The following is a 24500-nucleotide window of genomic DNA, read 5'->3' on the forward strand; positions in this document are numbered from 1 at the left end:
TGTTATTATAATTCTTATTCTTATCAACTGAGCAATCTAGTTCCAAAAGCAGTAAATAACTAGTTACTGTTATTTTCTAAATGGCTAAGGTGCTTTATTTCACCAATAATGACATTTTAGCTGCAGATGTCCACCCACATCCCCTGCAACTTATTACTTCCAATTACCCAGCACCCTCCTCATGGTTTATTCCATAGCAGAGCTGAAGAACTAGAGAATTAACAACCTCCCACCCCACCCCACCCCCACACACCTAAATAGTTGTTCTCGACCAAAGAATGAACAGGAGTTAGTGCTTAAATACCCTGTCTCCCTTGCCCCTCAGGGAAATAATTTTGAGGTGTGTGGTTCACACCTTTACCAAAGCTTCTCTGCTGAGATTAAGGTATAGTCAAGAGTGGTTTATTGGCTGCTGTTCCTTCAACTGTCTCATGGTCCCACTGCCCTACCTGGAGTACTTTAGTTCTTATTTCAGGGTTGACTTCTGGAGGAACCTCTAGTTCAGAAACGGTAATATACGCTGGACTTTTGAAATATTGAAGAATATATTCAGAAATCCCTCAATTGATAAATAGTATCACCTTTGCCTTATGAAATGCTATAAAATATTGCTGAAAAAAATAATTAAATGAATAATGGTTAAGTACACAGACTCCAGAGTCGGACTGTTGCAACTTTCCCTCTACCTTGGCAATGCCACTAACCTCTCTTTACCTAAATGTTCTCACATGCAAAATGAATATTACACCGTTACCAACCACATGGAGTTGTTCTGGAGAGGAACTTACATAATATTCAGAGCAATTATAATAAGATCACTGTTGTTATTAATAAAACTGAGTTGAAATGTGGAAGCTAGATTGTGACATTATAAAGTAAAATGCTGACCTAATTCTCTTTCTGCCTCCACCTTTCAGTCTAATGCCTCCAGTGCCATCCTGCTTCCTGGAACACAACTGGCCTCTCTCCTGACCTCCCTGTCTCCCAAACCCCCCTGCTATTATGGCCTGCCCCAGCCACTCACAACAAAAAGCAATTCAGCCTCGTCTCTTGACCCGGAATACTCTTCATAATCATTCTCCCAGTCTGCAAACCCAACACTAAAATGTGATTCAAAATTGGGCTTGGACAAGTTTCCAAATTGCTACTCATCAGAGATTCTGTGTATAAAACTATGAATGCTTAAATCCCAAATACTGAAAATCTGTTGTATGTCTTCATGGTCATTAAGTTTCTAATCAAATTATTCTATCCTGTATGGAGTTTCCTTGTTGTTTGAACTTGAGAAGGCATCTAATGCTAGTAATGGCAGGCTATCACTTAAAATTAGGGTGAATGACTACGTGACAGTCGCCTATCCAACTGGTGCTATCTTCTGCAGATGCGTCTGTAGAGGCCAGGTAGCCTCTGGACTGACTCATTCTGCTACAGTCTTTGCAGTCCTTGCATTTAGGTTCCAGTTTTAACCCAGATCTCCTCAGTACCAGAGCCATCCATTGACACCTGCCTTCCCTCCATCCTAGGTCAGACATGATTTCATCATGCATTCTTCCGAATTTCTGTCCTCCATCTTGAATTCTTGCTACGTCTCCAAAAGTCTACACTTTTGAAATTTAATTCCCTTTTCCTTGCTTTTCTATACAGTAATGGCCTTCATCTCAAGCAGTAGATACCAAATGCCTGGCTATTGCCTGATTTGGGAGAAATGTCTTGGGTCACAGGAAGTGGAGTGGGGTGGGTGCTGTCCATTCATAATTGAAAAGTTATATCCCATCAAAGTTATTTAAGGATTGTATACAAAGAACTTATGTGTTAGTTGGTTTTGCTAAATATTATAAACTGCTCAAGATTAAAAGGCATCTCTTAATCATCTTTGGATATTAATCCCTAGCAAATTGCCTGGTACATTGAAAGAGCTCAATATATGTCTTCTCTTTGTTGGTGGCTGAATACATTTCTGAGATGCCAAAATGGGAAGACACAGGGAGATGCACGTTAGGTGGGCGATACTTGAAATTTGATCATGGACCCAGGATGGACCACATACATTTTTGTTCAGAGGAAATTCCATTTTGGCTGGCTAACATGAATAGGAAACCAAAAACTGCTATTTAGACCATAGTAGAGTAGAGCTGTTTTACCCGAAAGGGAAAGATAATGACCTCTCCAATGCCAATACACACATACCTAGAAAAAAATCCCAGTGAGAATAAACTTTGATTTAAAAGGAGGGAAAAATAAGGCGCTAGTTGAAATAGGTTATAATAAGGCAGTTTGTTAAGAGCTTAATTATCCGTGCCCCCAGAGGAGGGTATGATGTTATGGCAGAGGAAGAAATCATAAAACTTAGCAGCAGGGGTTCATCTTCTCAGGTATTAAATAGGTAATTAATCTTAACTGCAAGAGGCAATTAAGCCTCACTCAGTAAGGTGAGGATTTTTAGGCTCACAGTCAGAGCAAAACTTCAAGCCAAACCAGAAATGAAATAGGCAAGAGAGCAAAATAAATGACACATATGACTAATATTCTTTTGAAAAATACATTAATCTTCATATTGTTTCTGTACTAATCTGTATTGTTTTGGAGAAGGCTAGGTTGTGTCTGAGATAGAATTTTATTTTCTTTTATTTAAAAAAGTTCTCTGGATTTTCCCTTATTTTGTGGATTTTTATTTTTCTGCAGTTGCTACAGGCATATAACATAGATGCCAAAAGTGTGCATTTGAACATTATTCATGTTAACTTCGCAACAAATTTATAGAAACCCAGGCTAGTGGAAGAAGCATGAGTTGTGGGATCCTTTATATATACCTAAAAAAAAGCAAGGTTTTAAAAGAAAATTTTTATTAAAATAAAATATAATTAATTTTCATCCTACATAAAATATTTAATAAATCAAATTTGAAAAAAATATTTTACCTGATTTTATAAGTTTAGGAGTAAGAAAGGATAATATATACTGTATTATTTTGCTGTGTCTGTCATAACAAAATGTATCCCCCTTTAAACCTAGAAATTTATTTTCCTACAGTTCTGGAGGCTGGAAGTCCAAGATCAAGGTGTCAGCAGGTTTCGTTTCTCCCAAAGCCTCTTCTTGCCTTGCAGATGGCCATTTTCTTGCTGTGTCCTCATGGCGTTTTCTCTGTGCGCACACACCCCTGTTGCCTCTCTCTAAATCCTCAACCCCCCTTCTCACAAAGATACCAAAAGATACCAGTTAGATTAGATTAGGACCCATCCTAACCGCCTCATTTTAACTTAATGACCTCTTGTATGGCCCTATCTGCAAAGATGGTAACATTCTGAGATAATGACCGTTAGAGCTCTAACACATGCATTTTTGCAGAATGTAATCCAGTCTATAGTATAAACACATCACAAAAAAAAAGAAAGAAGAAAGAAAGAAAGAAGAAAGAAGAAAGAAAGAAAGAAAGAAAGAAAGACAGAAAGAAAGATAGAAAGAAAGAAAAGCATAAACCTTTGAGATGAAGAAAGCTGTGTCAACATTCCAGTTCTACTTTCTTGCTTTGTGATTTGAAGCTAACTATTTAAATCCACTGAGGCTTAGGTTCTTATATATATGTGATTGGATACAAGCTATTAATAGAGAAATTCTCTCCGACTTCCGCCTGGCTCACATAGCATCCTGTATTTGGCAAATTTCAAGTCTCTTCTTACTGTGATACATATACCCTCCTATTGACCCAGATGAGACTCTGCCAGACCAGCTACTGGATTTCTTATCTATAAATCGGAACCTTATAATACCTACTGTATAGGTTTGTTATGAAATTTAAATAACTTAATACAGGAAAAGCTTATACAACAACGCGTGGCAAAGAGAAAGAACTTCATAGAAAAGACAGGGATTGCTCTCCTACTAGAGATCATATAAGTACATGTGGGAGAGCTTGGTGCATTATCCTCTCACGTGACAGAAGTTACTTTTCTTACTATGTTTACTCCTCCAAGTGGCAGATACTGTCAGCTTTCTCTAATATCTGTCCTTTCCCTCCTCCTTACTTGTAGAGCAAGTTTCCTTTTAGCTGGGCATGTACCTGCCTTAAAGGAGACTACATTTTCCTACTGGAAGAAAAGCAGACTAAATTCTGAACAGTGGGACACGGAAGTAGTGGGTGTAATATCCAGGACCAGAGTTACTGAGAATTCATCTTTAATATGGATGAGAGAGAAATAGAGACTTATCTTTTTAAAACCGCTGCTAAACAGTTGCATATACACGTCTGGAACTCTGAGTTTTCAGGGAACGACGTATGAATTTAGGACTCATTTGCTGAAAGATGAGAGCTAAAGCTTGAGACTGACAAGGACCGCCTTGGAAGAAACTGTTGCCAGAGACGCGGCCCACAGACTGAGCCTGGGGCTCGAGAGTTAGGGAAGACAGGAAGCTTTACAATAGTAGGCTCAAACGGAGCAGCGGAGCAGCCGATGAGACGTGTTGTCTTAGAAACCCAAAGGACAAGACTTCAAAGAAGGCAGGAGTGATTGAGTAATAGGTCACTCAGAGAGGACAAAGAAAAGACTGGCGGATTTGCAGCATCAAGGTTAGCGACCTTGAGGACAATTTCAGTGCGGTATGGACAAAAGTCCAATTTAAAATGTCGAAGAGAGACTAAGAGGATTAAAAATAAAGTAAGACCACAGGCCACCTACCTGAGTTTTTTAAAGGTTGGTGTTTTTGTTTTATTTTCTTTGGTTTGGTGTTTTCCCTCCTAACAGAGAGCAGTAAAAAGATGCAAAAGCAGGAGGAGGATGAGAGAAGGGGAATCAAAGGAAAGGGGTTTTATTTTGTTTTGTTTTGTTCCATGACAAATAATAGATCTATCAATACTTTAAAACACCCCATGCAGGGTCTTTCTTGTGGGCTTTTTCACATGTCTTCTCTGCCTGGAATAAATAATTGCATTCACACTTTTCTCCTGGCTTCTCCTTTTGGCTACGAGGTCTTACACAAATGTCTCAGCCCGCGCTGACTTCACCATCGCGTGCCGGCATTTTGCACTTCCTAGTCTCTAAGTTGCCCTCTCTGCAAACCCTGCGAGGGCAGGGTGTGCGACCATCCTGTTTTGTCCTGAGTCTCACTGTCTAGCAGGCGTCTGTTGTGTGTCAGGGGCCAATACAATGGGAACAGCAATGACTTCTTGTAGAGGACATTGTGAGAGCTGGCCGAGCTAAATCACGAAGAGCACGTGCAACGTTGCAGGTGCTGAGGATACCTGCACTCGTTGCTGTTTATACTTAAATTGAAGTCTACCTAAATCATCAGGGTGTCATGGTGTTTTTGCCTTTTACCATGTAGGATTATATTATTGTTTTTTGTGAATGAGATCTCTACCCCCTGATCTAGAATTTATGTGTTACCATCAACCTTTAATTCATGGTCTTTAAGCATTTCATTCTTCTAGCAGGGGGCAATCTTTTCCCTTCTTCCCTTCTAGGTTCTTTGGCTAGTCTAATAATAAAATTGACATAAGACAGATTAATAGGAGAAAAACTTTAATTTTGCAATACTGGAAACCCCAAAACATGAATCTCCCTGGCAGTTGAGGTTTCTGTGCCATCGTGAGCGAAGAACTGGAAGAGGGGTCTAGGACTTAAAAAGGGCGAGGAGATAATTCACAGGAAGATGGGAAGAGCAAATGTTTGGTAAACAAATGTTTGTCAGGTTGCGCAGAGACAATGGGACACAGAGAGGAATTTGAACAATCAGGTCTTACCAAGCTCCTCCGAGCCTATCACACTAAGCCCATAGTTTTTGTAGTTACCTCTCTCCGTGAACTAGGGCAGAAGCAAAAACCTCCGCCTGAGTCCCTGTGGCCCTGGATTGTCTTCAGCTCAAAGCAATGTTCACGTCAAAGTGGCACAGCCTGGGGCAGCCTGCTCCAAACCCCATCAACCTAATTGAGCTGACCTTTGATGTGCTCTGTGAATGAGAGCCATTTACATTTCTGATGTTTACTGTTACAATTAGTGTCATCTTTGCAATTTTGGTGTTTTTATCTTTCTGCTGAGTTTGACCAAAATTCCCGAAAAACTATTTTTAAAAATTATCTCTGTGCAATATATCTGGCCAAGGAAAAAAAAAAAAAAAAAAAAAAAAAAAAAAAAATGAACCACCTGAAATTTAGCTATGCTGTTTCTATCACTAAGTATATACATACATTTATGGAAGGCAGAATACCAACAGCCTTGTCACAAAACCTTGCCAACAGGAGGTTGAAATAAACTGTGGTCTCTAGTGTTCAAATTTTATATGAGCGACTGACTTCTCACTATTTTCTCTGATTGTAGACCTTGACCAATGGAATATTTCTATCCACGTCTCTAGGTTCCTTGCCCCCTACATCAACACCTGAGTTATGTACAATACCATTTAGGTTTTTGTTAAAGTATATTGGTTAGAAATAGACAATTTGGCTATAAAATTTATTTTTGTTAGCATAAAAATGGGAAGGCAAAAGAAAAAATATTAATTAATAGGCAGTATGTGTCATGGCGTATATATCAACTTAAGTCAGACTACCTTAATATTGCATTAGAACATATTTTAGTAAAAAATTATCCCTTTAGTTTCTAGCAGAAGGAGGTACTGAGAACAATCTTAATATAACTATGCCTGAAATTTACCTAGATTTTATTTTATTTTATTTTTTTTGGTAAACAGACTATACATCTTCAAAGCAATTCAGCCCTTTAGAAATTGATAAACATTGCCTTCCTAGTAGAGAGAAACTTAAATGCCATCACATGTAAAATGGGTGTATCTAGTGTTCAGTTATCAGATAATATCCATCAGTCACCAAATAAATTGATTGCTCTGGGATGACTATTTCTTTGATCAGTGTAGTATTATTTAAGTGATAGTTTTATTTGCAGTTTCCAGTGTGAAATGCAGCATCTAGGAATGGAATCACACCACGCTAGAACAATATTCTGTCAGGAAGTCTCTAATCTCACGGGCCAAAGGAAACACCAGAATTTTCGTTGAAACTTTCAGTGGGGACTCGACTGTCCAGATATCAGAGTACACTCACTCCTGGGATTTTCAGAACTTTATATTAAAAAAAAAACATATTTAGTTGATAACAGTTGAACTCATATTGTAGAATGAGAACTACCCATAAATTATTAAACTGTGAAGCATAATCACTAGGGAAATCCATAAGAAAAACTGTTATCTATTAGTTTGCATTCTCTTTCTCATTAGAAAAATAGTGAAACTTAGCCTGGGGAGAAAGAAGTCTTTTCTTTTAGAGAGGCAGGGCTTTAAGGTAGAAAAAGGAGAACATGAGGGTCAAATGGGCCTTTTAAATATAAGTTGTTTCATGTTGAAGTAGTTACTTAACCATTCTCTCATTTCCTCATCAACAAAAAAGTAGTATATATGTTTTTCTAATTATTCAAAGTCTGTTATAAAACCTCAATGAAATAGTATGTAAATGGCTTTGCATACAACCTGTCATATAGTTGTCCGTCAATCAAAGTACTTCTTTCCATTGTGGCTCTAGGTCCCCCTTTTCTTCCTCACCCAATTTCTACAGATTCTTTTCTGGGTTTCATTTTTGTCCACCATTAGACTAAGCTGTAATATCAATTTTTTTTTCAGTAGTTTTAATTTCAAGGAACAGAGACATTCTTATGATTTCAACATCAAATATATATATATATATATATATATATATATATATAGTTGTTGCTTTTTTGTTTGTTTCAAAGAAATATGTTCAAGTAAGACAAAAGACTGGTCTCTCACCGAAATGAGGAAAAGCTAGCCTACCAGGCATCATGGAAAAAATAGCAACAAGCATATTCTGATGTCAGGAGACTGGAGTATAGTTCAGGAAATGGGTCACTCAGGACTGACATGGTTCTGGGGACTAGGTTCTATCTTTGGCCCTCAGCAGACACTGTTTGTTCATCTGTATACTAGTCATCTCACCGTAATGTTGCCTCAGATTCAACCAATTCCTGTTTCTATTTCTCCTATGGCTGTAAAGCAACCATATTCCCTCTATGACTGTAGTCTTCCGAAACTCACTTTTTCACAGCGTCTGCGTACTCACGGCATCTGCAGCTTAGCATTGCTGTTTATGCTTCTACCTCAATTACTAACTAATTGAGTCTCTTCGCAATCTCAAATTCAAATTACTGAGTTAGATCCAGCGAGTCACAATTAACCTTATTGAAAAAGTCATCTCATTTTAGGATTTTCCATGGGACACTACCTAGCCTATAAATTGGGTGCTTTGGAGTCGAATATCTCATTTTATGCAATCAGCTCCTTCCATGAATGTGGGCCATGTGACAAAAGTCATGACCAAATACATTTAAAACTAGACCACTTCCTTCTTCAGGGGCTGTGAATTTGGTAGTTTCTCTCAGAATCTATAGCTATTCTTAAGTTTAGTTTATCAAGTGCTTCAAAGGGCTATTTCTTATTCATCCAAATGCCCCTAAGAAAATTCAATAAATGTAGTCTGTTTTGGGTCTCTTAGTACGTGCATATAGTTCACTCTTCTCTGCCACATAAACTTATGATAAAATTTAAGTTCTCTTTTTTTGGCTCGAAGTATAACTTCTACATTGACTGTAAGCTTTAATGTTTGACTCCTACAAGCAAGTATTAACTCCACAGAGCTGAGATGTAATCCCTAATATTTATTGCTCTGTTTCCAGTACTTAGAACAAGATTTGGCACATATTAGGTCTTTGTTAGGTATTGCTAGAATAAAGGGAGACACACACACATATCACTCTTTAATGCAAGTAAACATCTTCTCAGTCTCTAATTGCTCATAACATCAGTGTCCAGTCATTGTATATCCGTTGCCTTAAAGATTAAACCTGTATATCACAAGACATTGATGAGGCTAGCTAAGCAAGCACATATTAATTTGATGAGCTTTATAAATTTGTTAAGCATGTAACATATGCATGCTTAACTTTAAAGTACTACGCACTCTACTGTTTTAAAAGCTGCAATTTCTAAGCATTTATGAATTCTTCTGATGTTCTCTACCTGGTGCTACTCTTTGGAGAAGTTCAATAAAATCTGTAATATTTGCCCCTAACTATAGCAGAACCAGAGTCTTACAGAACGTCAACAAAAATATACCCAGTCGTATATATACCAACACTTCTAATGCAAAACAAAGCAAACATAAAAGAGGGAACTGAAGTGTATTTCAGAAAGAAAAATAGGTGAAAATTTTGAGTAATGCAAATTAAAGTGTGTCACTCAATGGTAAAATGTCTTATGTTTCCAAATTTCTTAAAACCGTATACCAGCCATATACGTTATCTTAACTGCAGCAGCAAACCTTTCCATCTGCGTACCTCGTCTAGGGTAAGACAAAAATGACTGAGAAGATAGGTTCTAGAGGCAGGGGGCTTTGTAGGAGGCCCAAATCTAACTCTTTCAAGCTGTGTGATCAATCTTCCTGATCCTCGAAATGGACTCACCTCTTTCCCCACATCCTGCTTCAGAGATGTAATAGAAATCATAAAGTTAAAACTATCTACCAGACCTCTCCCTTTGGGTGTCCCATAAGTATTCCATTTCTCCCTCTAAACACCCTACATCTTAAGTAATACTGAACAAAAGCAATTACATGAATTTTTTTAGGCCAAAGATCAGGAGGAAACCCTTAACTTTACAGGATACTGTTTAATTAATGGGTTGTCATCTGTATTTTTGTTTTAAGGCAACAAGTCAGAAGTTCAGGATAGCATGACACAGACATCATTCAGAAATTCTTGGTTGTTTTTAATGTTCCTTTATTCTGTATTCAGGATACAGAATATCAGATGATCAGATATTACCTATGGACATTGTTTTCTCAACTAATGGTAGACCTTTCCTATTTCTGGGAAGTGAGGTCGCCCACTATTTTGTGATGGTAGACAGAAAGAGGCTTACCCAGAGAGAGCTCCATAGTCATAAACTTGTCTGTGTCTCTCCTCGAGAAGGTGGCATTACTCCCTCTTTTACGCCTAAGATGACTGAGAATATAATGATATTAAATCATACCAGTTTCTTTCATAGAGATATGAAAACTAACCAGCATATAATATTTCTCATGATACAGCACTAGATATAAGTACTATGTCATGTATCATGCTTTCTGATTCTTCCACTTAGAAATTCTGTAAATTGACTGTTGGGAATGAAATAGCCCAATCATGTGGCTTCATCCTCTCTGGTTGCAACTTATTAAATTCATATATCCCTATAAGAAGGAAGCATTGCAATATTACAAATGACCAAGGTCTTGGGTGCCTGAGCAAGAATGTCTTGTTTGTGACTTCGTGACTTTGTACACGCTCCTGGCTCTTCCTGCGCCCATTCTTCACCTGGTTACTTCCTCATCACGGAAAAGTATTTTTCATATACATTTATTTTTATTTTTCTACATCTCTTTCTTGATATTTAGCACCATGGACTGCACTTTATAAGCCCTCGAGGAAAGGCGTCAATCTTAGTAAGGGTTTGTCACATGGTAGATACTCAAATATTTGACTGAGTGAATAAGCTGATGGTATTTTACTTTATCATTTGGCAGACACGTGGCAAAACATCATGTGATCAGTGATGGGGAGAGGGGATTAAACCAATGATAGCACTGTGTAGAAAATGAAATCTAGTGACAAAATTTTGGATAAGAAATTCACTACTTGAATGAAAATAGATATACATTGCCCCTTCTTTCAGCAGCATGGAGACTTCAACTTTCCTGGAGGAGAGAACAACCTGGGGGAAGGGAATAGAATAGGTTAAAGAAGGTTCTCTTTCCTTTGGCTCCTTGAGCCCGTTACAAATAAAGTGCTAAGCTGAGCGTAAATCAGTTTCTTTCCCATGTAATCAGTTCATTTTCTCCATGAAGTAAATTGCAAGAGGGACATGATCGCTTAGAATGATACTGAAAGTTTTACTCCCATAGGCCCAAAGACACAGGCCTCATATTATTTTTATTGACAGGTCTCTTCTAAAGGAAAATCTTAGAAAAATAAGTTGAATATAAACATACAGGTTTCCCCCACTATCCATAAGTAGAGCTTTCCTCAGAAACTTTCATAAGCTGAAATTGTACAAAGTAAAGAGAGCAATTACTATTAATTAATACAGAAATTTTTTTAGCATTCCCAGACCCCAAAAATAACCTCTTTTAGGCTTTTCTGACACGTTAGGACACACCTAAGAAATGCGTAAAACAAATGAGACAAAGCACAGATGCTCTCACACACACTTCAAAGTTGTGGGGGCCTGATACTGAGTTGCTGAATTGGGAGCTCCTTCCTGGGGTCACTCCTGCTGCTCTCGCCTGGCTACCTCCAAAACACCTCACTACAAAACAAATGCTGAATGCCATTCTCACTGTTTTGCTTTTTTGTGAAAGCTAAAATCCTCTTTGGATCTCTTTCAGTTAGTGAAAACAGGTAACCCTGTAGGTCTTTAGTAAAAGCAAAGCAGGCATAAAGTGAATTTAAAAAAAAAAAAAAACCGGGGATACATGTACTCCAGTAAAATCCCACTTCTCAGAATCTTTTACTCCAGCCTTCTAATGGAAACAACCAAGTTGGAAAGAAATTCGTCCTTTCTTCATTTTCTTTGCTGTCATAATGAAAGTATCAGTGGTATGATCAAAGTATCAAAAGTTTGAATTTCTCCAAAGTTAAAAAATAGCTATTATAAATAAGCAACTTGTGAGAATTTTAATGTTGATACATTTGAAGTACAGTAGAGATAAAGGGATATCTGGTTATTGTGCTAAGTATTTAGCATATTTACTGCATTAATTAATTAATTAATTAACATAGCTCTATATTTCTTTAGCACGTGGCTTGAGGATTTTAATTGTAAACACAAATTAGCACTATGATCTAAAAATATAAAAGTTCACGTCAACAGTTAAGCTTTGGAAAAACATTCTTTTTGATGTTGGACTTTCTTACGAAGATATCATGTCCTTTACATTTCAAATGATGTTACATCAAACAACATACTGTATTTGCTGCCCTTTTAGTTTCATAGAATTGCAAGGTTGGCTTAAATTTTTATTAGTCGTTTTTGTTTCCAAGCTCTTCCTTTTGGCTGAAACATTAATTATAGATCACTTCACTATCCCTCTTATAAGGTTTCTATTGTGCAAAGACAGAACATGGTACACTTTCTTTGATCTCCCTTGCAAAAATGTCACTGATACTAAATTCTCTAAATATCATTGAACTTATTAAATGTGCAAGAAAAATGGAAGATTCACGATGACACCTTTTAAAAGTTTTCCAAATTTCTCTGTATAGAAATATCCCTGATAATTAATTAAGAAGTAATGATAGAATTGGAATATCACCAGTTTCAACCTCTAATTAAATAGTGGATCTAGGAAATGAATATATTAATGCCTATTAACATAAAAAAAAGGAAGTCAACAGCAGAATAATTGTCTCCTGACAGAAGAACACAATACCACTTATGAACTACTCTTGACAAAAATATCAAAACTATATCTCATGAAGTCCCTGAATCCAACCTTCAATTTATAGGAAATGGAACAGAATATATATTAGACAACACCACATATATACAATTAGCAAAATCTAGCATGTGGCAAATTCAAAGGAAAAATGACCCTGTGTCTTCAACAAGTAGTAAAAGAAAAAATACAGAGGAAGGGAGGAAAACAGGTGAGAGTTGGGACATATAACCAATTTTAAACTATTAAAAAGTGAAATTATGAAACAGTTGTGAAAATGTGAACACCAACTGGTTATTCAATAATTTTGAGAATTTATTATTCATTTTGGTGACATAATAATGGTACTGCAGTGAATTTTGAAGAGTCATTACATTCTAGAAGTAACTAAAATATTTAAGAGTTAAATTATATGATGATTTGAATTTGATTCAAAAGGATCCAGGAGGAGGAAGGAATGGAAAGTTTGCAGTGATACAGAGAAAACAGGATTGGCCACTGATAATTATTGAAGCTGGGTGATAGGTACAGGGAGATCATTCAACTATTCTCTGCATTTTATGTATGTTTGATATTTTCCATAGCAAAAATGTTACTTAAAGAAGTTTTTTAGATTAAAACTCTGGCCACCTCACAATAGGAAATGTCTTACTACCTCACCTTGTGAATGGGCTTTAACGATTTGTCTTGTTGCTCAGCACTCTTTCCTCTCTGCTCTTTCCCTCCCTTTCTTCCAGGTCTGTCCCGTTGGCCAGTTCTGCTACATGCACACACTTTATTCTCTCCCTTACTTAGAGAAGAAATCTGACTCTCCATCTCCTGTAACTAAGTGTCGTCCTGCCTTTTCAGATCTAAAGACTCACTAATGTGTTCTATGAAACCCCAGGCCACCCACACCAGGTGCCAGCCCTTACAATTCCACATTGGCCAAGATGTTAAAATATCAGACCTATCCCTTCTGACACTTAGGCTCCATGATAGGAAGAGAACAGTAAACATATTTTTATTTCTTTCACTGATCTGAATTATGCAACTACTACCTACCTCTGTTGTCACTTTAAAAGGTAGAAATGGCTAAGATCAAGTTCGGTTTTACATGACATTTTTGGGGGGTTCCTCTCCATGACCATTACTTTTTATATGAGATGTTATATTGCTTGAAGGACATAATATTTTGGGATAAGATTGGAAGCAAGAAAATTCTCTCAGCATTTAGATTGAAACAATTACTATGTAAAGTGCATGCTTTGAATATATCAGCAACTTTTCTAGTGAGGCAATTTTGCAGTTTAATTATGTATTTTTTTCTTAATTTGGAAGAGGTAAGTGTATCATTCATTTAAAAAATGTCCCTTTAAGTCATTAATGGAAATTTTCTCTAAATTAGAATTGCATATTTTAATTCTATTCCTGACTAAAGTTCGTATATCATCCACTTATTGCCTGACAGAAAATCATTCTCCTCTTTCTTGACTGGTTGGCAGACCATTAGAATTTTATGTGTTTAATGTAGAGTCCGGGATAAAAAGTTAGTGAGGATTAGTGGATTTCAGTGGTTTGGTGAGTTTCTTTGATTGCAGTTTTTCTAATATAAGATCAAGGCAATTTCATATATAGGATGTTCTTCAAGAGAAAACTACATAGTGTTGTCATAATCCAATGCAGTGAGGTCAAAATGTGAGTTTTTGCTCTCAGTCACTGCAGATCGTCTTCCCCCAAACTCCATCCCACCAATTATATCAGCTCTCTCACATTTAATGATGGGAGAGTCTGGAAAGCAGGTCTCTTCCAAAGGATGAGAAAGTACTAAACTTAAGTACTAATTTCCCATGTGGAAAGAGCCCCGACTATATGCCACACATCTTTTTTGTGTCAAGCCTGAAAGCTTACTTTAGTAGGACCAACTCCTCCATAAGCACAAAGTAGCTACCGCATGAAAGCGCTATGTGCCAGAACGTACCTCTCTTCATGCACTCTCCAACCATAAATGCAGTTTTTAAATATTTCCAGTCACTAAGCAATTACCCCATTCAGCGTACTTGCCATACATCTTCTGCTCTCAAACATATTTCCAGTATCATCTTGGTTTCTCCTGCTTACAATTATTTCTCCCACTTTTTGACAAAGAAAACAATGAGACTTTTTTTTAGCGTGGTAGTTGATAGCAGTGGCATTGGTGTCCGATTGTGTTCAATTTAAGTCATATCTCTGAAACTTACTGAGACTGTGGTCTTGAACATACAATTTACCTTTAGTAAATCTTAATCCCCTCATCTACAAAAATGGATCTATTTCTCATAGAGTTATTTAAATAAGATAATGTTCATAAGACATGAATCACAGTGTCATATATTATAAGCAAGCAAACTTGGCAGCTGATTGCTATCAAGAAAAATTAAACAGCATAGCTTGCTGTAGGTTCACAATTAACCAAAGGCATTTAACCCCAGGACTGTAGATCCCAGCAGCACACTGAAGCCTCCACGTTCTTAGAATAGCCCAAATTAACCCCTGTTGGTAGACTGGCTGTCAGTCCATATCACACAGCAGATGAGTCTTTCCACTCATTCATAGTCACTAAGCAACTATTTGGTGACTAGGAATATTTAAATATGGATCTTCTGACCCCTAGACCATTACACAGGCTTTCTTGACCAAATAAATGGCCTTGACCACTAACTTCTCCTGCAAAGCCTTGAAAAGAGCGATGCTGAAATCTACGCATTAAAATAGAATATTTGGAGCAAAACAAACAAAAAACAAGAACAACAACAACGGTAGCTTTCTCTATTCTTAGAAGAGAATTTTTAGCTCCCTGGCATTTCTGTTAATTCATGTTGTAAGCTTATCAAGGAAGACCATCTCTTCAACAAGGAGACCTATAATTTAGGGAAAGATATTCAATTCAGGGATACATATTAGGGAGTTGATTTTAGCCCTATGTTGAACCATTTCTTCCAGTCAGGATCCTTTGTTTGTTTGTTTGTTTGTTTATTTATTTATTTATTTTTAAAACAAACTCTGGCTTGTTTTATTAAGGAAGAATTCTGTGTGATTTACTTCTCACATGTTTCTAATGGAATCAGAATCACCTGGATCACTGACAACCAGTGCGCATACTCTGTAGTACTTCCCACATGCTGTGCCCAATTCACTATTATTGCCACTGTAGTGATGGGCTCCAGTTTCAACATGGTATAGTATTCTATTTCAGATTTCCTCAAGGCTGGGCAGTTGTTGGGAGGATGACCAGTTTCACTTTGCCATGTCTGATCATTTTCAGAGCTGCTTATACCCCGCAGGTACTTTCCACTTTTCATAATGAGTTGGAGCCTAGAACTGATCAACTCCAGTGACTCTTTCGTCTTCTTTGTGGCCACCATCTTCCTGCCTTAGGTGTGGGATGGCCCCAACCAAGAACAGCCACCAAAATGGCTGGGCGAGAAAAAGTTCCTTTGTTTTATTTCTTAATTGTTGACTCCCAAATACTAACATCCACCAATGGACAACACATGTAGTAGGATAAACTGGGCAGACGATATGGCTATATTTCTCAAAGCAGTATACGATTCGTTTGTTCTCTTCCTTCTGCTATGGCAATTGGTGAGGCCCAGATAATGGAGGTTGCTTCCCCTTATGTCCCAGAGGGAATACATTATGGGTGAGGGTCCCATGGTTGCTGTCTCATGCATGGGTGGTCGGCTGGCATATGTAGTAACTGTATATATGTTAATTTTAGAATATGTTATATTTTAGAACTGTATATATGTTATATTTAGAATAAGGAGCAGATATTAGATTTTATGTTGTATATTAAGAGAATTTTTCAGAAAAAATACATCAGGTAATTTTACACATCTGCTTAACATTCTATACATGCTTTCACTTAGAATTTAGAACAAAGTCAAAACTCCTTAAAACTGTGTTCACTATTTTGAAGTTTTTTAAAAATGCTTTTCATCAAGTACTTTCAGATTTTCTTCTTCCTGCCGCATAGCAGATTTGCATTCCTCTGACCTCATTGTAGACATACCTACCTGTGTGACTTGCTTTTGGAAATGAAACATAAGCAGAAAGAAATGCCCCACATTGAAAGAAAATGTCTAGTAGTGTTTGGTTCACTATATTGCCTTCCTATTGGTATGGTTATTGTCCTGAAGCATGAAGAGAAAAGAAGCTTCTCTCAGCCTGAGCCCTTGAGTGACTATACTAAACAGAGACCACTGTTGGCCTACATTGAGCAAGAGATAAAGTTGTGTGCATGTGTGTGTGTGTGTGTGTGTGTGCATGAGTGTGTGTGTGTGTGTGTGTGTGTGTAGCTACCAAGATTTGGGGGTTCCTTTGCACAGCTTAACCTAGCTCATTTTGACTAGTCTAGAAATTGGTATATAGAAGTTCAGTGCTACAGAACAAAAGCTTAAAATCTAGATTGATTTAGTAGTCACTTGGTCACAGGAAACTGTTATCAAAGACTGGGAAGATAGTCTCCTATGTCCTTCAGAGGCAAAGCATTTGGTAAGCTCTGATGCCTGAGGAAGCTTAGAAGCAGGTATTATGTTACAACTCTAAGGGAAGAGATTGGAAAATAGAAAGTTGTACTATATTGGTTTCTTTTTTTTCCAAAAAAGAGATGAGCCCAGAAAAAAAAAAATGGCAGTTTTAGGGGAATTGAAAGAATCTATGAATTGAGCGAATATAGGATTTGAAGAGGAAACCTCACTCCTGTTGCTAAGAATAAACAACGTATATGCATGAAAACACAAAACTACTGCCAAAGGGAGAGGGAGATAGAGTGGAAAAGACAGAGAAATAGAGACAGACCAAGAAAGAGGTATTGTTGGATTAAATTTGTTTTAAAATAAATAAGCTATATTCGGTGGGAATCTGAGATCAAATTGTTTCATATTGCAGAAACATGTTCTTATTTTATACCAAATCTCTATATCCTCTGCTCTCTTTAGCCGCACATCATTTGGGAGGGAAAAATCAATGATGTCGTTGCTGCTTTCTAAAATTATATGTCTTAGACACATGGATTCTTTGGGTCATTGCTTTTCTTCACTAATGGAAAATATAATGAAAACTGCATAATGGAAAGAACAATTCCAATGAAACAGGTTAAACTGGTGCAGAATTTTAAACTCAAAATGTGAGCTATGGAATAAGTATCTAATGTAAGTTGTCATCTCTGTAAAAATAAGAATTTCTTCATAGGAATACCACTGGCTTTAATTTTTTTTCTGAGTTTAGAATCTTCTTTATAGCAAAAGATTTATTTTAATCTTAAGTGAAGAGAGCATCCCTAATGACTCTAAAGCTAGAGCAATTAAAGAGACCTGGTGTGTCGACAGGCTAGCAGTCCTAAAAAGTGCACCCCCGAGGAATTACCAATTAAGCATTGTTTACATGCATTAATTCCTGAAGGAAACTGAGAAACAAGTAAGCATATTAGTCAAAGTTTTAGTTAGCCTATATGTACTTGGGAATGGCATAAATATTGAATATAAAATGATTAAAAAGTAACACTTCAGAACAACTGAACCCAAGGCATGTTTAAGAACACAAATACAGGAAGTGCATGATATCCCTGTTTCTTCCAAATGAAGAAAATCATTAGTGTTTCCAGCCCCACTCAGGAATTTCTTCTAGATCTCCACATTCACCCCATAAAACAATAACAACAACAACAAACATAACAAAACAAAACAAAAAAGACCTTGAGTAATTCATTATGCACATTAGCACATATAAAACACAAAGTTACTGAGGCAAAATTCAGAGATAGTTAGCCAGACAGCATAATGCTCAGAAAATAGACACAAAAAGTTGAAGGGTCATGAGTACAGAGAGAGAAGTCTTTCCAAAGCAATAAGAAGCTAGAGGAGGTGGTTTTCAATTATAGCTATGAAGCCTGAGGATTTCTTACAAATTTTAAAATGCACTTCTGGAAGTAGAGAGACAGATTCCCAATACATGTAAAATTAGGGAAAAGTATTTTAAGATATTGGAGAGGTTAACAAAGTGTGTATGTTATATATTGCTGCACAAAAAATTACCTTAAATTTAGCAGCTTAAAGCAACATTTATTATGGGAGTTTCTGTGGGTCAGGGATTGAGATGTGACTTAACTCAATAGTTCAGACTCAGGGTCTCCTATGAGACTGCAGTCCAGGTTAGGACTGTGTAGAGGCCAAGGGCAGGCTGCTCCAAGATGTGCCACTTCAGCATGCAGGTTATTTCTAGCTGAAAACGATCAAGGCCCAGCTGACTCAGGAAGAAACTTTGACTTTCCCTCTTATTGCCTTAAAGGATTTAGAGAGAGGACCAGATCTAGGAAAAGGGCTATGACCATAGATAACCACATTATAACATCAACTAGGCATGGTAAAAAGGGAAGAACCTAGCAAAGTCTGTTAAAATTCCTCCCTAGTTCCTATCCTTTCTGTGTGGCCCAGCAAATATTTGTTTACCAAACATTTACTTTTTCATCTTTCTGTAAATTACATCCCCTTCTTTAAAATCCAAGACCTCTACCTTCTTCTCCTTAGTTCAGGATGACATATATGCCTCATTTTGCCTGAGTCTTGCAAAGCTCATGCCTATGTGGATTCCCCATACCTACATGTGAATTGCTTTTCCCCTCTTGGTAATCTGTTTCATGTTAATTTAATTCTTAGACCAGCTAGAAGAATCTTACAGGGTAAAGAAAAATTTTTCCTCTCCAACAACTATTATTACCACAAGACTTGACTGGAGCTGGAAAATCTGCCTTGAAGATGGCTCACTCACAGGGCTGTTGGCATAAAGCCTCAATCTTTGCTGGCTGTCAGAAAAAGGCCTCAGTTGATGGCCATATAGAGTTCATAAGGTTGTTTGAATGTTTCCATGGCATGGCATCTGGCATGTGACAGAAGCTACACAGTCTTTTATGGACAAGTCTCTGAAGTCACATATAATGACTTCTGTTGTTTTCTGTTGGTCAAACAAACCAATCCTAATACAATGTAAGAAGGAACTATAAAAAGACATGAATACCTGGAGACAGGGACCATTGGAGTCATCTTGAAATCTAGTTATCACATGGATCTATAATCCACTTTCTCCTCCCTAGGGGACACCTGAGGTAGTGTTGACATAAACTAGAGCCCTTTGTAAATTCTAATGATATTTTACTACCTGGGAGATACCTGGGTGAGTTTTCATCTAAGAGTACTTTAGCAGGCTATGTTTGGTCTGTCAAGATTGATTGTTGAAAATAAATCTGAAAAAAAAAAAAAAAGGGTGGGGGTGACTGGGTGCCTCAGTAGGTTAATGTTAGACTCTTGATTTAGGCTCAGGTCGTGATCTCAGGGTTCTGAAATAGAGTCCCACATTGGGCTCTGGGCTGGGCTTGGAGTCTGCTTAAGATTCTCTCTCTCCCTCTCTCTCTGCCCCTACCTGCACCTCTCTCCCTCTCTTAAAGAAAAGAAAAGAGAAGAAAACAAATCTGGAATTTATCAATTGGGATGTACCTGGCTGGAAACTGGAAGGTAACACACAGGTCTCCCTAGCCCTGCATGGGAGCATAAAAACCCAAAAGCTCCAAACTTAAACATCTTCTTTTGAGTTTAGATATACTACAGGCATTGATAGCATTCATCCATTACTCTGAAATTAAACCGTGCCCTACTGTGACAAAAGAGATCATTAGAAAGTTACATCTGATGAGTTCAGAGATCCCTCCAGAAAGAATGCTGAGGCTATTCTTGGTTTCTGTTTGTATCATTTGATATGTATTACAGGTTGAATTGTGTCCACTGGAAAGATGTTGGAATTCTCACATCCAGTACTACAGAATGTGAGCGTATTTGGAAATAGAATCATTGCAGAAGTAAATACTTAAGATGAGATCATACTGGAAGAGGATGAGTCCTTAATACAATGACAGGTGTCTATAAGATGATGACATAATGACCCAGGGGGAGAATGCTATGTGATGATGGAAGCAGTGATTGGCATTACTCAGCTGCAAGCCTAGGGACATCAAGCATCACTGATAGCACCAGAAGCTAAGAGAAAGGTGTGGAACAGATCCTTCCCTAGAGACTTTTGAGAGAGAATGGCCCTGCAAACAGTGATTTCAGACATCTAGCCTTCAGAACTGTGAGGGACTAAATTTCTATTGCTGTAAGCAGCCCAGTTTGTGGTAATTTATTAAGGTAGCCTTAGGAAACTAAGCAATAAACATTAGTCAATTTTGGTGTGAGAGATCTATTGTGTGTGTATCTGCTTTGACAATTCAACACTCTGTGTAATGCAGATTAGTGGCAGTAATGGGATTGTCATTCAGACTACAAATTATAGTGGCTAAAGTATTAAGGGGTAAGAAAAAATGAGGGGGAAGAAAAGCCTGACAAGAATTTGATAAGAGGATGTCTCTACATATCCTTTGTATGACGAGTTGAATGCCTTGCAGTAGATTACACAGGACAGTGTTACTAATGAAATACAGAAGAAATACACTGACACCCAAGGGGATTGGCTAAGAGGATGGACAGAGAAAACCACGCAGAGGGGAAGTCAACTAAAAATACTATTTCTGGCTGTTACAGCAGCACTGGTAAAAAATTAAACCTCTAAAAGAGGAAACTAAGATAGGAAAGTTATTTTCTCCACTCAGATGTATTGTTAAGAAGGAATTAAAAATATCGAAACCTTATGTATGTCATTGGTTAAATCTTGCATATATGCTTATTAACTGAATAGCTACTTTCCATCTCTAATAGGACTTCAGGCATTGTCAAATATTTATGTGTGGTTTTTATAAAATACAAGAGTAGAGAATCCCTCAGGGTATTAGTACAGATAGATATATGGAAAATCTGCATCCTAAATGGCCATTTCTTTTTACTTTGTCACTTTGAGTGGGGAATGCTTGTTGTTTTAAAGGTTTATGTTTTTAAAAAGTAAAAACTAAATAGATACAGGGTAAGCTATTAGTAATTTGACCACCCATTAACCAAATTCTATAAATAAGCAGATTATGATGCAAAGTGAAGAAGATTCAATGAAATGAAGTATCAGAAGAATTAACAGATCATATCAAAGAGAAACAGTTTCATGTTAGAAGAATTTCCTGCAGTTATTTTTTTTACTAATTAACAGATCCATTAAGTCCCAATAATATTATAAATTGCATGAGATGGATGGGTTGGTTCTTTTTAACATTTTAATAGTAAAAGGAATATTTGATCATCCTTGTCAAAGACAGTTATGAAATTAGACTTGGAATATGTTACACAGTATACTTATTGGACAATTACCAAATAAACCGAGTTTATGCCAATTATACTAAATATAAAGAGAAATGTAACCCTAGATAAATTATGAACAATGTATCTTATCACCTCATGCCCAGTGCCCTCCATAAGGCTTCATTTATAGATGTTGTTAATGATAATGATGATGATCTTTTACGAAGGGAAAAAGGCAATGTGTCTATTAGCCAGTCAGGTGAGTAAGGTTTTTGTAAACAAATGGAGTACAAAATCAATACCTTAATCCTGTCATTTTTAATTTCCAGAATAAGAACTTTTCAAACACCTAATCTTTCAAAAGATAAAAGGAATAATTCAGGATTCTATTCAAAGATGAAATTTGTCGAAGGGTTATTTTTATTCATTTAACAAGGATTCCATTTAATCAACAAAGCATTTGTGAATAATGCTTGAAATCAATGTATTTAATTCCCAGCAATTCCCTAAATACTTCAGTGTATAAAATACTTACAAGGAAGAAATTTAAGCAATGAAATAGTTTGACAGAAAATATTCTACACTCGCCTTTGGGATAAGTAATTTTTTAAAAGATTTTATTTATTTATATTAGAGAGAGAGTGAGCAGGATTGGGGTGAGGGGCAGGGGAAGAAGCAGACACCCCGTTGAGCAGGGAGCCAGATTCAGGGCTTGATCCTGGGATCCTGGGACTCCAGGATCATGACCTGAGCAGAAGGCAAACACTTAACAGACTGAGCTACCCAGGCACCCCTGGGGTAAGTAATTTTGTTTTAAGATTTTATTAATTTATTTGACAGAGAGAGAGAGCAGCAGCTGGAGAGGAAGAAGCAAAGGGAGAGGGAGAAAGAGACTCCCCACTGAGCAGGGAACCCAATGTGGGACTCATCCCAGGACCCCAGAATCATGACCTGAGCCGAGGCAGATGCTTAACCAATTGAGGCACCTAGGCGCCCTGGGATAAGTAATTTTTAATGACTGTTGACTCAGGAGGCTCTCAGCCTAATTCTCAGCATCTATAATACATTATTATAATATATATATATATATATATATAACATTATAAAACATGAGTAAAAGTTGTTTTGTCTTTTAAGTGTAACACACAATCACTGTACTATAAAGAGATATGGTTTAAAAAAACTATTTTTACATGAGATGAAATAATCATAGAGGAAAATTCTTGACTTAAAGATATCTATCAAAACTAGAATAGTTATTAAGTAACAATTCCGTTTAATTATAATACTTCATGGTTAATGTGCCATTGTTCACTCAGTAATCCATACTCTGGTCTCCATCAATTCCATCTTCATTATACTCAATGTAAGTAACATTTTTATGTCAGTCTTGCAACTATTTATTTTACTGTCTATGATTTTAAAAATTCAAAATCACTAACTTTTATTTCCAAAGTATTTCCTCACTTCGCTGCAGTTAAGATTTCCTAATGAAATAACAAAAATCAAAATAGTTTTGAGTTGAGTGGACCGCAGCTCTATCTCAATAAAAGCAGCAATTCCCAAGAGAACTGGGTTGGCCGCAGGCTTTTGAGCTGACTCAGCTACATTGCTAAAAGTCCTGACTTTGCAGCAAGATTAAGAGATTCAGTACTGAGGGCGCCTGGGTAGCGCAGTCCTTAAGCGTCTGCCTTCGGCTCAGGGCGTGATCCCAGCGTTCCGGGATCGAGTTCCACATCGGGCTCCTCTGCTGGGAGCCTGCTTCTTCCTCTCCCACTCCCCCTGCTGTGTTCCCTCTCTCACTGGCTGTCTCTCTGTCAAATAAATAAATAAAATCTTAAAAAAAAAAAGATTTAATACTGAGAATCAGCTCCCACAACTCTTTCAGCATGACCACTAGCAGAGGCTACCCAAAGCAGAAAGCCATGTGAGCCATAAGCCCATCAAAATCCTGAATATATTTATCTTCTGCAGGACTTTGTTTCTGAATGCAAGAGTTGCAGTGCAAATTTTAGTGTGAATAGATATTATTTATATGTGTGCAAATATACATGCCTTCCTTTTTTGTTTTGTTCAGTTTGCCATTGTAATTATGATGGTTGAAAAGCTGGTGTGTAGTTTACCAGAAAGTGCCAAAAGAACTTGCTGAAGTTAAGTCTCATTGGAATTCTGGTGATCCCGGCATTATGGGATCGAGCCCCACATCAGGCTCCTCCGCTATGAGCCTGCTTCTTCCTCTCCCACTTCCCCTGCTTGTGTTCCCTCTCTCGCTGGCTGTCTCTATCTCTGTCAAATAAATAAATAAAATCTTTAAAAAAAAAAAAAAAGAACATATAAGGCGTCATTTAGGGAATTTAACATCTTCCCCAACACACTTTAGAAAGGCAGCTTCTCATTAAGCTTGGAATTGAATACCTGTGTCAGGGACTGGAATATACACTCTGCTGATACATGGAGATGAAAGTATGGTCCTTACTCCCAAGTCTAGTGTGGAACTGTACATACATAAGCCACCATTTACAATATTAGGTGATAAAGCCTATGGGGTGGGGAGAGTATGAACGAGATACACTTGGCATCATTGCCAACTTAGTAGAATAGAAAATGTTCAGGAGGTAATATCTGAGCTCACTTTTCATAAAATGAATGGAAACTTGCTAAAATAATAAAGAGAAAGACACACCTAGCAGGAGGGACTGTAGGAGCAATGATAAAAAGACCAGGGTCTGTGTGGCATGTTTAAGGGGCAAAAACTATTTAGTATTTCTGAAGTA

At 37.2% G+C, this 24500-nt stretch overlaps 1 pseudogene; it reads right to left on the reverse strand.

Annotated features, from left to right (window-relative positions):
- Positions 1-15556: 15556 nt before the first annotated feature.
- On the reverse strand, positions 15557-15876 carry LOC121104348 (annotated as a pseudogene).
- Positions 15877-24500: the final 8624 nt, after the last annotated feature.

The sequence above is a fragment of the Ursus maritimus genome, unplaced genomic scaffold, assembly GCF_017311325.1.
Source record: "Ursus maritimus isolate PB19 unplaced genomic scaffold, ASM1731132v1 scaffold_21, whole genome shotgun sequence".
In the NCBI taxonomy this organism is placed as follows: Eukaryota; Metazoa; Chordata; class Mammalia; order Carnivora; family Ursidae; genus Ursus; species Ursus maritimus.